Consider the following 15,873-nt stretch of genomic DNA (forward strand, 5'->3'; position numbering starts at 1 on the left):
TTCCTGCTTCAGTGTTTAGTTAGATAATTTAAGAATTCCTATTACTGTTCATCTCCATAAGGGCAAACAGTGAACTTACTAGACAATGTGAGACTGCCCATATAGGATTCATTCTTTATACAATTAGCTATGTTTTAAACCAATTTAAATATCATTAAATATAAGAGTGTATTGAAATAAAACATCTTAATGTGTTGCACTTTCACAAGAAGAAATCCAGCTCTGAAAAGAGCCAAATGTCGTCAGCGGCCGTTTTTTTCCACATTTGTGTGCTATCAAAATAGCCAAATGCACATTATTGCTAACAATCATAACATGCTATTTTATAGCGTGTTATATTACACTATCTAACACCAGCCAAAGCCTTTATGCTAGTTCCCTACCTTTTATTTTCTTCTTATTGATAGCTTAATTTGAGAAAAAAAAGCAGTGGAACACATGCCTCACAAATTTGATTATTTTATATATATATATATATATATATATATATTTGTGTGTGTATGTGTATATATATATATATATATATATATATATATATATATATAAATAAAGTATATGTGTGTGTGTGTGTGTGGGTCTGCTACAGTGTAGGTGTTTCTTGTTTGATTGCATTTGTGCTAAACTAATCAAGGTTAATCACTTGTATAAAGGATGCCCTCTTTCTTCAAATATCTTAATCTTCTTAATATGTAGAATTCATCTTGACAGCATGAAATTATTACTTGAGCCTTAAAAGCTATATTGCACTATAGTGCAATATTATAACAAAGTAAGATGACAATAAGGAAATCATATTTTTTGTTCTGATAGTTCTTTAACCCCTTAACGACCAAGGACGTACGCCACACGTCCTCAAAAAAAATACAGTTAATGACCGAGGACGTGTGGCGTACGTCCTTGGTCTGGAAAGCAGCTGTAAGTGATCCTGCTCGCTTCCAGCTGCTTTCCAGTTATTGCAGTGATGCCTCGATATCGATGCATCCTGCAATAACCCCCCTTGGCCATCCGATGCAGAGAGAGCCACTCTGTGGCCCTCTCTGCACCGGACATCGGTATCGTTGGTGGGTGGGAGCAAGTCTGGGAGGCGGGTGGGCGGCCATCGATGTGCCGAGTGGAGGGGGGCGGGATCGGGGGCGGGGCAGACGGGGGCACGCACGGGAGCGCGCACGTGCACAGGGGGGGGCAGCGGGCGGGTGCGTGCACGGGGTGGGAGCGGGAGGGAACCGCTACACTGCAGAAAAAAAAGTTAAGAAACGTTAAAAAAAAACAAATATTAAAAATAAAAAATGATCATCTAAGGGTTCTGGAAGGGGTGGGGGGTTGGTTTTTTTTGGGGGGGAAGCTACACTACAGAAAAGGGCAATAAAAAAAACAAAAAACATACTTTTTGTTACTAAACTGGGTACTGGCAGACAGCTGCCAGTACCCAAGATGGCGCCCATTAAGGCAGAGGGGGAGGGTTAGAAAGCTGTTTGGTGGGGGATCAGTGAGGTTGGGGGCTAAGGGGGGATCCTACACAGCAGCATATGTAAATATGCCAAAAAAAAGCCAAAATATAGCTTTTATTTTAGTACTGGCAGAGTTTCTGCCAGTACTTAAGATGGCGGGGACAATTGTGGGGTGGGGGAGGGAAGAGAGCTGTTTGGGAGGGATCAGGGGGTCTGATGTTTTAGGTGGGAGGCTGAGCTCTTCACTAAAGCTAAAATTAACCCTGCAAGCTCCCTACAAGCTACATAATTAACCCCATCACTGCTAGCCATAATACACGTGTGATGCGCAGCGGCATTTGGCGGCCTTCTAATTACCACAAAGCAACCCCAAAGCCATATATGTCTGCTATTTCTGAATATAGGGGATCCCAGAGAAGCATTTACAACCATTTGTGCCATAATTACACAAGCTGTTTGTAAATGATTTCAGTGAGAAACCTAAAGTTTGTGAAAAATTTTACGTTTTTTTTAATTTGATCACATTTGGCGGTGAAATGGTGGCATGAAATATACCAAAATGGGCCTAGATCAATACTTGGGGTTGTCTACTACACTACACTAAAGCTAAAATTACCCCTAAAAGCTCCCTACATGCGCCCTAATTAACCCCTTCACTGCTGGGCATAATACACGTGTAGTGCGCAGTGGCATTTAGCAGCCTTCTAATTACCAAAAAGCAACGCCAAAGCCATATATGTCTGCTATTTCTGAACAAAGGGGATCCCAGAGAATAATTTACAATAATTTAAGCCATAATTGCACAAGCTGTTTGTAAATAATTTCAGTGAGAAACCAAAAGTTTGTGAAAAAATTAGTGAAAAAGTGAACAATTTTTTGTATTTAATCACATTTGGCGGTGAAATAGTGGCATGAAATATACCAAAATTGGCCTAGATCAATACTTTGGGATGTGTACTAAAAATATATATACATGTCAATGGATATTCAGGTATTCCTGAAAGATATTAGTGTTCTAATGTAAATAGCGCTAATTTTGAAAAGTAATGGTTTGGAAATAGCTAAGTGCTACTTGTATTTATGGCCCTATAACTTACAAAAAAAGCAAAGAAGATGTAAACATTGGGTATTTCTAAACTCAGGACAAAATTTAGAAACTATTTAGCATGGGTGTTTTTTGGTGGTTGTAGATGTGTAACAGATTTTGGGGGTCAAAGTTAGAAAAAGTGTGGTTTTTTTTCCATTTTTTCCTCATATTTTATAATTTTTTTATAGTAAATTATAAGATATGATGAAAATAATTTAGAAAGTCCATTTAATGGCGAGAAAAACTGTATATAATATGTGTGGGTACAGTAAATGAGTAAGAGGAAAATTACAGTTAAACACAAACACCGCAGAAATGTAAAAATAGCCTTGGTCCCAAACGGACAAAAAATGGAAAAGTGATATGGTCATTAAGGGGTTAAGCTGCAATAAGCTCAGGTATAATGGAACTGGTTAAAGTAACCACAGGAAGCATTCATCTCAGGACACAGGTCTTTATTAAATTTTTTATTTCAAACAACACATATAAAACATAGCCCGTAGGTCATCAGGGCTTTAACTTTAATAAACAAAATTCATAAACAGTTTCAGCAAAGAATAACCCAAATTATCGGCTAGATTACGAGTTTTGCATTAGGCTTAAAAAGCAGCGTCAGCCACTCCTAACGCTGCTTTTTAACGCCCGCTGGTATTATGAGTCTTGCAGGTACAGGTGTACCGCTCATTTTTTTGGCCAGACTTTGAAATACCGCAAATCCACTTACGTAAATTGCGTATCCTCTTTTTTCAATGGGACTTGCATAGTACCAGTATTACGAGTCTGCCAAAAAGTGAGCGGTACACCCTCTCCTGTCAAGACTGGTACCGCATTTTAAAGTCAGTAGTTAGAAGTTTTACACTACAACGCAGTAGCATAAAACTCTTAACTAAAGTGCTAAAAAGTACACTAACACCCATAAACTACCTATTAACCCCTAAACTGAGGCCCTCCCGCATTGCAAACACTAAAAAAAAATTTAACCCCTAATCTGCCAAACCATCGTCAACACTATAATAAATATATTAACCCTTAAACCGCTGCACTCCCGCCTCGCAAACATAAGTTAAATATTTTTAACCCCTAATTTGCCGGCCCTAACATTGCCGACACCTACCTACATTTATTAACGCCTAATCTGCCGCCCCCAACGTCGCCGCCACAATACTAAAGTTATTAACCCCTAAATCTAAGTCTAACCCTAACCCTAACCCTAACCTCCCCTAACTTAAATATAATTAAAAAATCTAAATAAAAATTACTATCATTAACTAAATTATTCCTATTTAAAACTAAATACTTACCTATAAAATAAACTCTAAGCTAGCTACAATATAACAAATAGTTACATTGTATCTATCTTAAGGTTTATTTTTACTTTACAGGCAAGTTTGTATTTATTTTAACTAGGTAGAATAGTTATTAAATAGTTATTAACTATTTAATAACTACTTGGGGAAAAGGGGAAAAAAGGGAGCAAATCTAGACAGGTAGCCAGTGCAATAGGTTTATTCTTCTGTTAAGTAGTATTAACAAGGGTAGCTTGAACTAGCTAACATGTTTCGCGCATGTCTCATGCGCTTCTTCAGAGATAGTTTCCTGGGTGCCACAGGTGAGCTTAAGTAGGCTTTTTCAGCCTATTGGAAAAGTGGGTTAGTCCAGGTGACAGGTGGGACAATTAGGCTCAGTTGTGGCAGCCAAAAGTACTATTAATCTGGGATGACATTTTCTGGCACATAAAGAGTTTTTTTTACTTTAGTAAAGGTATTTTTTCTCTTTTTTAGTGAATACAATCTGACATAGACATAGTATATAAAAATATATATTAACAAAAGTGTAAACATTGACAAAAATATAGACATTAATAAAGATTAGAATTGTCTTAAAATGACACAGATTTGTATGCTTATTTAAGCATTCTAAAATAAGTATTTTGTTTAATTATGTCTCTTTTCTCAGATGGTTTTGTTATATGCAGAAAGTACTAGAGGATTATGCACAATGACTTTTTGTAGATGTAATTAATATTATATAAGTTACAACTTTCCCACTTATGTAGATTTATACTTCTTTGTGCATTCCTATGTGTACTGGTATTTTGTAATAAGAGAGAGGGTATAAGATAAGAGGACAATTTATGAGTGACAGTAATAGATGTTCCTTCACTAATTTACATGATGGTGTTAAGTACTAGGCTTAGAAGCGAGGCTATTGTACAAATCAAGATTGAAAGGTTATATTTCTAATTCTCAATTTTCAGACAAATATGAATGAACATAAGGGGGACATATCTTATGCTTAATTGGTGTTGTTATTATGTTCAATTAATGTTGTTTTTAAGTCTAAGTTAATGTTCAGCTTAAGTTTTGAAAAGTCTTATTTAGTGCTCTATATTGAATTTGCTAATTTTTTTACTCTATAAATAGGTTTACATTGTATCTTCTATTTATCCCTGTGGGTGTTCTTGTTGCCAAAGTAAAAATCCAGTAGACTTCTCTCTTTTGAAGTGTTTTAATCCTATCTCCTCCTTGTGGATCTTTACTTATGTGTTCTATTCCTTGTAAGGAAACATTTCTGATGGGGTTGGTATGTGTGTGGAAATGTTTTGCTACTGGTGTTTTTGGTGTGCTATCTTCTATTGATGTTAGATGTTCTCTTATCCTATCTTTTAAAGGGCGAGTGGTGATACCTACATATTGGAAGCCACATTCTTTACATGTGATCAAGTAAATGATGAACGTAGAAGTGCAATTGATCCTATTTTGAATGTGATATGTGTCTCCTGTTTGTGTTGAGGTGAAGGTTGAGCTGGGATTAGTGTAGTCGCAGATTTTGCAACGGATGTGTCCGCACCGAAAGAAGCTTGCTGAAGGAGTAAGCCAATTGGTGCGGGGGTCAATTTTATTGTTAAATTTTTTCTTTACTATATCACCTATATTAGTTGCCTTCTTAGCGGTGAATTTGACTATATTGTCCATCTTATGTTTGAGAATTGTATCTCCATTGATAACTGGTAGGTACTTTTTAATGATTCTACAAATTTGGTAAAATTGGCCACTATATTTTGTGGTAAAATATATTGGATCTTCATCATTTATTCTATTCGGTCGTTTTGGCGTTTGGTTGAGTGACATGGGATGTGTGTTCAATTTGCGTCTTTGTTGTGTGTTTCTCTCTATGTTGTTCAGTAACGTTTGTCTGTCCATTTTATCTACCTTCGTCATAATAATCTTAAGTGATGCCTTGTGGTAGCCTCTTTCTATTAATTTGTCTATTAAAATGTTAGCTTCTCCGTAATAGGTTTGTAATGTGGAACAGTTTCTGCTCTGAGAATAGTATTTCTCGCTAGGGGTTTACTATAGTTTGAGATGAGAATATTGTTATCCTCATCATAATAAAGATGTAGATCCAGATATTCCATCTCTTTGTCATGTGCTTTGTATGTGAAATTTAAGTTGAGATTGTTTTTGTTCAAGTATTGGATGTAGCCTGGAATGGTTGTATTTTCCTGGTCATCATAGATTAGGATCAAATCATCAATATACCTACTATATGTGATGATGTTCTTGTTAAGGTGACAATTACCTCCAAAGATGTGGCAGGCTTCAAAGTAACCCATATACAAGTTCGCATATGAGGGGGCAAACTTCGCCCCCATGGCCGTGCCACATCTCTGGAGGTAATAGGTTCCCTCAAATACAAAGAAATTATGTGTAAGAAGAAACTGTGTGTACTTCTAACAAAAAGTGTATGAAGCTATTGGGAAAATCTGTGAATCTTTCAAGCATGTATTTTAGTGCTTTGAGTCCCTCATCATGGGTGATACTCGAATAGAGGGAGGCGACATCTATGGTCAGCCATTTGTAGTTTTTCGCCATTTTAGATTTTCTATTCTATTGATTAGGTGTGTGCTGTCTCTGATATATAGAAACAGAGATCGTTCCAGCTGGTGCAATAAAAGACTTTTATTTGTGCAAACAGGGATAAAGAAGCGACGTTTCAGGCCCACACTTGGCCTTTTTTCAAGCTTAACCAAACATTAGTGAACAAACATTTAAATAGCCATAATGGCGCCAAATATTGTGATTGAAAAGTGATAAAATGCTGCCCTCTAGTGGAAAATCATCATTTAACATACAAATATGTATCAAAGTGCACATTAATGGCCTCCATCCTGCCACCTAGTGGATCAACATCATATTATTAAACAGTTATATCTCTCATATAATATGTGAAAAAATTCTTATTCTATATTAAAAATTGATCAACATTACAAAATTGCATATTAATAAAAAATAATAAAATACATTGAGAATTTCATTAATGCTTTTAGTAACCACAATATATTGAATTAAAAAATATATATCAAGTGTATCCTAGATGTATCAATCATATTTGACATAGTTATTTCAATCAGTTAACTTCATCTTTATTTTGATTTTCAATTCATCACTATATGGATGCACTCATATAATTGGTCAATATTGGCTATTCAACATAGTGTATCTATTTAAATTTATAGAGACATTTAATCTCATACTAATTAATATTTACATTAGAATGCACATTCATTTATATAGTATAATATTACAAAAAAAGTCCTATACTTATTTCATTTTATTAAATTTTATTGGATTCTATTTAAAATGGATTTTATTCAGTCATCAAAAGGCAGTCCAATTACATTCTCTATTTAAACCTCTGGGCCATAAAGTACTTAATTCATTGATCCAGAATGTTTCTCTCCTAGTTAATATATTCTCCTTATCACCCCCTCTTCTAGGTGTATTAACTCTTTCAATGATTTGGAAACGTAATTGACTTATTCTATGGCCCGCCTTTATGAAGTGTGCAGCCACTGGAGCATCCTTTTTACCACAATGAATATTTGACTTGTGCTCAGAAATTCTTTCTCGTGCTTCCCTGGTCGATTGACCAATATACATCAAGGAACACGGACATTTAATTGCATAAATAATATATTCTGACCTACAATTCAAATATTCATTTATGGAGTTCTTTCTGCCTGTATATGGGTGACAAAAGGTATCACCCTTAATCATAGAGTTGCAATTAATGCAAGATAGACATGGGAAACATCCTTTCCGTTTTTGACCAGTTATTGTACCCTGAATTTGTTTTTTTCTTTGCCCCAATGTCTGCTTTCACCAATTTATCTTTAGTATTAGGGCCACGCTTATAGGCTAACATAGGTGGTATTGAAAAGGCCCCTATACCTGGATGACACTTAGATAGAATGTACCAATATTTACGAATGATTTTATTAATTTGGTGACTTCTTGTATTATACTGAGATATAAATTTAATCCTCTCTAAATTTTTAGAACAATTCATGTTCTTTGCTTTCCCTACTGTTTTGGATCTGTTACTATTTAAGCTCAAATCTTGTTTTATGTCTTCAATCAATGCCTTTGGATAACCTCTTGAGATAAATTTATCTGACATTTCCTTTAGGCGAACCTCCTTAATGGTAGGATCTGACACGATCCTATCAACCCTAAGGAGTTGACTTTTCGGGACAGCCTTAAAGGTGGTGGGTGGATGGAAACTCTCAAACCATAATGTGTTATTTTTATCAGTAGGTTTGGAATAAATATCAATTTTCAAACCATCCACCCCTTTATATACTCTAGTATCCAAAAATTGGATCGAGCATTCATCGTATGTTAAAGTAAATTTTATACCATTAACTGAACAATTCAAATCGTACAACATAGGGCTGTAAAATTTTATCTAAAAAAATAGCAATATTAGAGAATATGGAGCCTGTACCAGCTACAATGGGTCGACCCGGTGGTAGATCCTTATTTTTGTGGATTTTAGGTAAACAATATATTACAGGTCTTATTGGATGTTTAATTTGTAAATATTCACTTAAATCCTTAGAGATTAAATCACTCTTTACTGCATTAGATAGAATGTTAAAAATTTCACCCTGTATTTTATATGTCGGATCAAAACCAACCTCCACATATACTGAATCATCATTTAATTGTTGCATAATTTCATCAACATAATACTCCTGTTTCATTAAGACAAGGGCACCACCCTTATCTGCACCCTTGATAGTTAACCCATTCTTTTCACGAATTGCTCTCAGTGAAGTTGAATCAGCTTGAAATTTAGCTCTATTTTTATCAAAAATGTAATCTGGCTTTAAAAATAACTTCTCGACCTCACCGAGAACAAGTTCAAAGAAAGTATTAACACTGTTATCAGTGACACTGGGATTGAAACCACTGGCTTTTTTCAAACCAACAGATTTACAGGTTAATAAACCTTTATCCTCAATGTGAACAGCAGTGTCACTACTATCAGTGTTTTTGTCAAAAAATACCTTTAATTTTATAGATCTAAAAAATCGATGTAGCTCCTGTTTTATTTGAAACAGATTACCTTTGTTCACAGGGCAATATGATAAACCTTTATTTAGAAAAGACAACTCTCTATCAGAAAAATCTATTCCTGAAATATTGTGTACAATATCATCATTTTTAACACTAACAATTCCTTTAGGTGACATGTCAGAAACTTTCCCAATTGGTTGTTCATCTTGAACATAAATGTCCACACTTTCCAAAATATCGACATTGTCATAGTGAGCGTTCAACTGTGTTCCCTTACGGCTAGATTTGGAGTTCGGCGGTAGATGGGCTGCTAACGCCACGCGTGTTTTATGTCTAACGCACGGCATTGTTTGACTCCGGTATTTAGAGTTCAAAAAAGACCATCTAACGATGCTCCTAACGTGTGTATGTCACACGCGGAATACTGCCCGCGTTAGACAGTCTCCCATAGAGATCAATGGGAAAGCAAAAAAATAGATTTTTTCACCTAACACTCGATCTCGCGAGAATACGCACAGCTCGGTCATATGACGCATACCACATCATGCACAACAATAACATGCCGCAAATGTCACAACAACAATCAATCAACAAAGCACACAAGCATTACACATTCACAAGCGGGGGGATTTGAAATAAAATTTAATACGGGGAATACGCATATACTTTAAGATGCGGAAATTCGCAAAATAACAACATGGAATAAAAAATATATACATACACTAGAAAAATAATCGCATTCAATATCACTATATATTAGGACAAACATACATATACAACACTTCACTAATAACACACCATCGCAAATTCACATTTAAAAAGAATACTATTGGACAATGTTAGAGAAAACGACCACTATGACATCATCGCATTCTACACATTCCACAAATACTAACTCAAAATGAGCATGCGCAAATTCACACAACTAATACACATTGCACTAATATTAATTGCTAATAAAGCACACCTGAACACAATTTACAACGGAAATTGGTACATCATTAAACATTTACACAGGGTATATAAGCACCACACAAGCAGGGCTTCTTTGACTGTGTTGCTGGTGGGTCTTTGGAGATTGGAGGTTTAAGATTAGAGAGTTGGTGCATTATTGTGAGTGAGTTAGTGTTAGCGTGAGAGAGTCAGTTGTTAGTGTTATCGTGAGTGAGTTAGTGGGAGTTAGTGGGAGTGGGAGAGAGTCTGTTAGTGGGAGCGTGAGTGAGTTAGTGGGAGTGGGAGTTGTTAGTGAGAGTTGTTAGTGGTAGTTAGTGGTAGTTAGTGAGAGTTAGTGGGAGTGTTTGTTAGTGAGAATTAGTAGTAGTGTGTTAGTGAGAATTAGTAGTAGTGTGAGTTAGCGAGCGAGTGATTTTTCTGTACACGTAACACATTTACACGCAAACACATTCAATACATACATACACTTATCAATAACACTACATACACTCCATACCCCATACCCCCTCATACTACACTCCATACCCCATTCCCTGTAGTCCCATTCCCTTTCATCCCATTTACTCTTATCCCATACCCCATACCCATCCCATACCCATCCCCTAGTTACATTTAGTTTACATATCCTCCTTTTAGTCTTCTTCTTCTTTTGGTTTATTTAAATACTCCTTACCCTCTTTGTTTTTTTACATCCCTCTCACACTTTCAGCTTTTTTTTTGTCTTTTTAGTTCTTTAATTTTACCCCCTTTCATTTCATCACACTCACTTTTTGTTTGATTATTTGGGGTTTAGTTTAGGGAACAGATGGAGGCCAGGCAGGGGAGAGGTAGGGGGGGGAGGAGAGGGAGGGGGAGAGGAACAGGGCAGGAAGGGGGGCAGGAAGCGGGGGTGGAAGCGGTGGGTGGACCCAGCCACTTGGTTCAAGATGAACAAGTGGCTGGGCCCAGTGGCGGACAGAGTAGGGATTCACAGTCCGGGAAACAGAGGGCATCGTCACAGGGGAGGGCCAAGGCGACTAGGGAGGCAAGGTTTTCGATGGAGGAGAAGGAGGCCCTCGTAGAGGCCTATATGGCCAGGTATAGGAGGCTGCAGCACCAGAAGACTACCCCGACTGACAAGAGGAGGCTCTGGAATGAGATAAGAAATGCAGTCAATGCAGTGGGTGGCCGGAACAGACATCTGGATTCGATAAAACATCGCTACCGGGACTGTAAGATGGATCTCAAGAAAAAGTTAAGCCTGGAGGCCCGACATGCCGCAGGAACCGGTGGCGGACCTGCCCTGGAAATAGAGTACTGCCGATGGGAGGAAATGTTGCGGCCCAGCATCTCCGAGGTGGAAGTAGTCAGTATCGGGGGAATTGATACCGGGAACCTGCCACTCTCATCTGACGGTAAGCTCATTGAACAATAAATTCACATACGAATGTATTTCAAGGGACACTATACGCAAACCTTTACTTTCATGATTGAGGTAGCGAATACAATTTGACAAAACATTCAAATGTACTTATATTACCTAATTTGATTCATTCTTTAGATATACTTTAATGAAGAAATAGCCATGCACACGGTGAACCAATCACAGGAGGCAGCTATATTCAGCTACCAATCAGCATCTTCTAAGCATATTTAGATATGCTTTTCAGCAAAGAATATCCAGAGAATGAAGCTAATTAGATAAGAAAAGTACATTAGAAAGTTTATAATAAATGTATGCTTCTAAATCATGAAAGATAAAACATTGGGTTTCATGTCCCTTTAAGGATCAGATTAATGCTATAACGTTGTTTACATGCATTCAATTGCTTTGCGGTTACATCAGTATCTAGGCTATAGGTTAGGTGTGCATTTAAACAGACTGAAAACAAACGCGAAAACATTCAGATTGACCAGAGATATCACAAACACGGTTTTGAAAAAGCGGAAATCGTATTGATTGTTTGTTAGATTTCAAAGTGGATTAATGATTCTGCATTTGTAATTGTATCGTAAGCTAAGTCATTTAAAGCTTGATTTGCAAATATGCTAATATATACATTTTTTATTTCTTTTTTAAATATACAGAGTCTGGGGAGGAGGCAGCACAAGAAACACAGCCTCATCCATCTCCCCGGGATGAGAGTGGTGGGGAGGAATTTCCACTTCGGAGGGAAGAGGCCCCCCGTTACGAAGAGCGCACGGAAGCTGATGAAGAGGCCCCGGAAGCAGAGGAGGAGCACGCGGAACCAGAGGACCCTCAAGGACCCGCACCCCGCCGTGCACAGGCACCCCGCCGTGCACGGGTACCCCGCCAAGCACAACAAGAGGAAATAGCGGAGGTGCGGGTTCTACTGGACTACATAGACCAGATGCGTAACTCCCGGATACAAAATATCGAAGGCCGAACTCGAATTCTTGATGGACAAAATCAAATAATTGAAGGCCAAAACCAAATAATAAACATACTTAATTAGAATCGAACAAGGCCAAAACCGAATGATTAATCTGCACCAAGAGATGTTCAATTTTTTCCGGGAGGCGCATGCTGGTCTACCTCCTGGTCCGCCTCTTGCTGCTGGGCCTCCTGCTGCTGGGCCTCTTGCTGCTGGGCCTCCTGCTGCTGGGCCTCCTGCTGCTGGGCCATCTCCTCCTGCCGGCCCATCTACTCCTGCCGGCCCATCTACTCCTCTTCAGCCATCTCCTCCTCTTCAGCCATCTCCTCCTCTTCAGCCATCTCCTCCTCTTCAGCCATCTTCTCCTCCTCAGCCATCTTCTCCTCCTCAGCCATCTTCTCCTCCTCAGCCATCTTCTCCTCCTCACCTTGGTCGTCGCAGTACTCTTCCTTCCACTCTTCCCACAACATCTCCAAGGAGAACTCTTCGGAGTCGGCAGTTGCCCCTCCCAGAGCCTCAGCCCCGTGGGAAGAGGGGAAGGAAGAGGAAGTAAGTATTTATTTTCATCTTTAATGTTTTTTTTATTTAATGTGTAATGGATAGGTATGTGATGATGTGGTTTTCATACACTTGTGGACCACACTCTGTATATAATCTACTTCTATGGGACCGGGTCCATGGAGGCAGATTGTTTGCAGAGTGTGGGTTATAAGTGTGTGAAAACCACATCATCACATACCTATCCTTGTTCATGATATTGATTGGTTTCTGTGATGTGATGTCCAAACTGTTTCCCTAATCGCAAACAAAATTTCCATTACAATTATCCATGATGGCATATTACTGTTTGAATGCCAATAACACAGCTTAAAGGGACAGTCAGAAAATTATTGATTACAAAGAAAACACTGTATTAAGCATTATCAAGTTGGAAACAACAAAACATGGAGAAATACGTGTGACTTATGTGCTTAACCTTGTATCTATGACTAGGAAAAATGACCACTTATTTGTTGTTCTGACATAACAACATTTTAGATATCAATGATCAATACATGGTAAATAATATGCTGTATGAGCACAAGGTTTTACATATACAAATGCTATCCAAATGCCCTCTAGTGGTCAAATTGTATAATGATTACATGCACTCTTCGAGCTCGAAGAAATGAGCACACGAACCTCATAGGTTTAGCTAGAAAATTTAAATAAACACAGACAAATGATTAATTGGTGAGAAACATTTGATATCATTGATATTACAAAATTGACTTTTAGAATAATGCAAAACATTATTTGTTTTCTAAACTGTCCCTTTAACAAAATTACATATGCTAACACATATTTGAAGCTTGTTGGTATATCTACATGTTCAAAAAAATAAACATTGAAATCAGATTTATATTGACGTGTTAAATAAAGTCTATTTTCTTAAAGAGACATTATTGTGTTAATTTTTTTTTTGAAAGACATTTGTTTTAACAATGAATATGGTTTAAAGTCCTTTTAGGAGTGGGGGGTGAAAATATGCTAACAATAATATATTTGAAGTTTAAACAATGTGGAACTCATACATGATACAAAAATCAACATTTGCATTAAAGGGACAGTATACTATATTTTTAACAGAACTGTATGTAATAGACACTCCTACAAAAAACAAGATTAACATATACTGATATCAATATTACAAAGCTTCAAACACTTTCAAAGAAAATCGGGTCAGCTCTATTGAAAATATAGATGAACCCCCATTACAACCGTAATACAAGACAATACACCATCATACACAAAACAGGAGAAAGCTGGAGATGGTACTCACATGAAACTTAGAGGCTTGGCGAGGAGTCTGATAATTAATTACATTTTATTTGAACAGAAGCAAAATGAAACGTGTATTTGTTAAACAATGGACTATCTAACTAGAGACCAAATTAAAAGATTTCATTTATAATGTGAGTGTCTAATGAACCTTTAATAAAATATACAACGAAATTACATTTAGAAGAAGTCGGCATCATATATTTAGCATATGATAAAGCTAAATGCATATTGATTACTTTATTCTAACACAATAGCGCATATTTATTAATTAGATATCTTTAACATTAAACACAACAGTCATTTTTCTGAAAAAGGAACATATTGTTGACAAACATATTAAACAACATGGACTGTAGAGATTTGCACTTGCCTCGAAATATCATATGCATGAAAACATTTTGCTTTCGTTCGTTTATTCAACCAGACATCCAGCAAAAGAGAATGTGGTGGTCTTTATCAGCTACGGGTCAACAATGTAACATGATGCAAATAATACATATTCACAAGGTTTTTAAAATTGGCTGCATTCACAAACGTGTTTAACGTGCACAAACAAATATTGCGGGACTATGTAATGCAATCAGACTTTTTTTACCTTTGCATGTGACGTCTTAACATGGCGCTTCCTTGATCACGTAAGAACGCCATCCAATAAAAGGCACATTCTTGATCACGTAAGAACGCCCAAAAAAAAATGCGCATCCTTGATCGCGTCAAAACGCCATCCAATAAAAGGCACATTCTTGATCACGTAAGAACGTCAGTCAGTACAAGGAATCATTGGACAGCCTGGCAGGTGATGTTTTAAGCAACATGGCGCATCCGAGATCGCTGAAAAACTGCAGCCAATACAAGGACTCAGTTGACAGCTTGGCATATCACTAAGAAACATATTTATATTTTAGGAACTAGTATGTGTCTAGATTGCTATCTAGGAATGTCAACAAATCATGAATCATCTTTTCGGACTTGACTGTCCCTTGAACTATAGCTATGGTGTATATCTTTAACATTTAAAAGATACACATGAGAAATACATATGCCATTGATGTTTTAAGATATGTTTTGATTGTTTTGGAATAACAATAATGATACATGGATTGATTAAACGTGTCATTTATTCAAGTTTAAATATGGTCAGCCTACCTATAGCCATATATGGGAGGAGAAGTATTTTGTTAACATATTTGTTAAAAAATATTCATCATCTATAATATTTGCATTACACACAGAGATTTATTTGGTTACACTTTTACAATAAGATAGAATAGAAAATGAAATGCATGTGCTGTCAACATTACAATAAGATTGTTTATTAATAAGATTATATGTCCTTGTTCATGTAAAAAGGACAAAAACGCTTTAGAAATGGAAATACATTCATTAACAATTGTGCTCACCATCACTTAAAGGGACATTATTTTGTTTTTAAAAAGAGAATACACATAGACAATACTATTTCAATAAAATGAACACTTTACAGGGATTATATCATTGTATCAATCCTCAGATCATTTGTTAAAGGTGCATCAATTCATGCAGAGTTTCTAAATACACACATGGATGTGAAATTTGAAATATACATATATACACAAATAACAATCTATATATACATATATAAAACAATTACTATGCTAATCATAATCATGCAATGATAAAGCTAAGAGAAAAATATATAAAGACAAATAATAAGATTACATTGGAGATGTTAATCTTAAAGTCATTTACAATTGTCTTACATATATGATTTTTGAAAAACAATTATTTTTGGTAGGTCCCTTTAAGGATCAACAAGATAAACTAGAGCTTTCAAAAAATAA

This window comes from Bombina bombina, chromosome 4, assembly GCF_027579735.1.
Source record: "Bombina bombina isolate aBomBom1 chromosome 4, aBomBom1.pri, whole genome shotgun sequence".
In the NCBI taxonomy this organism is placed as follows: Eukaryota; Metazoa; Chordata; class Amphibia; order Anura; family Bombinatoridae; genus Bombina; species Bombina bombina.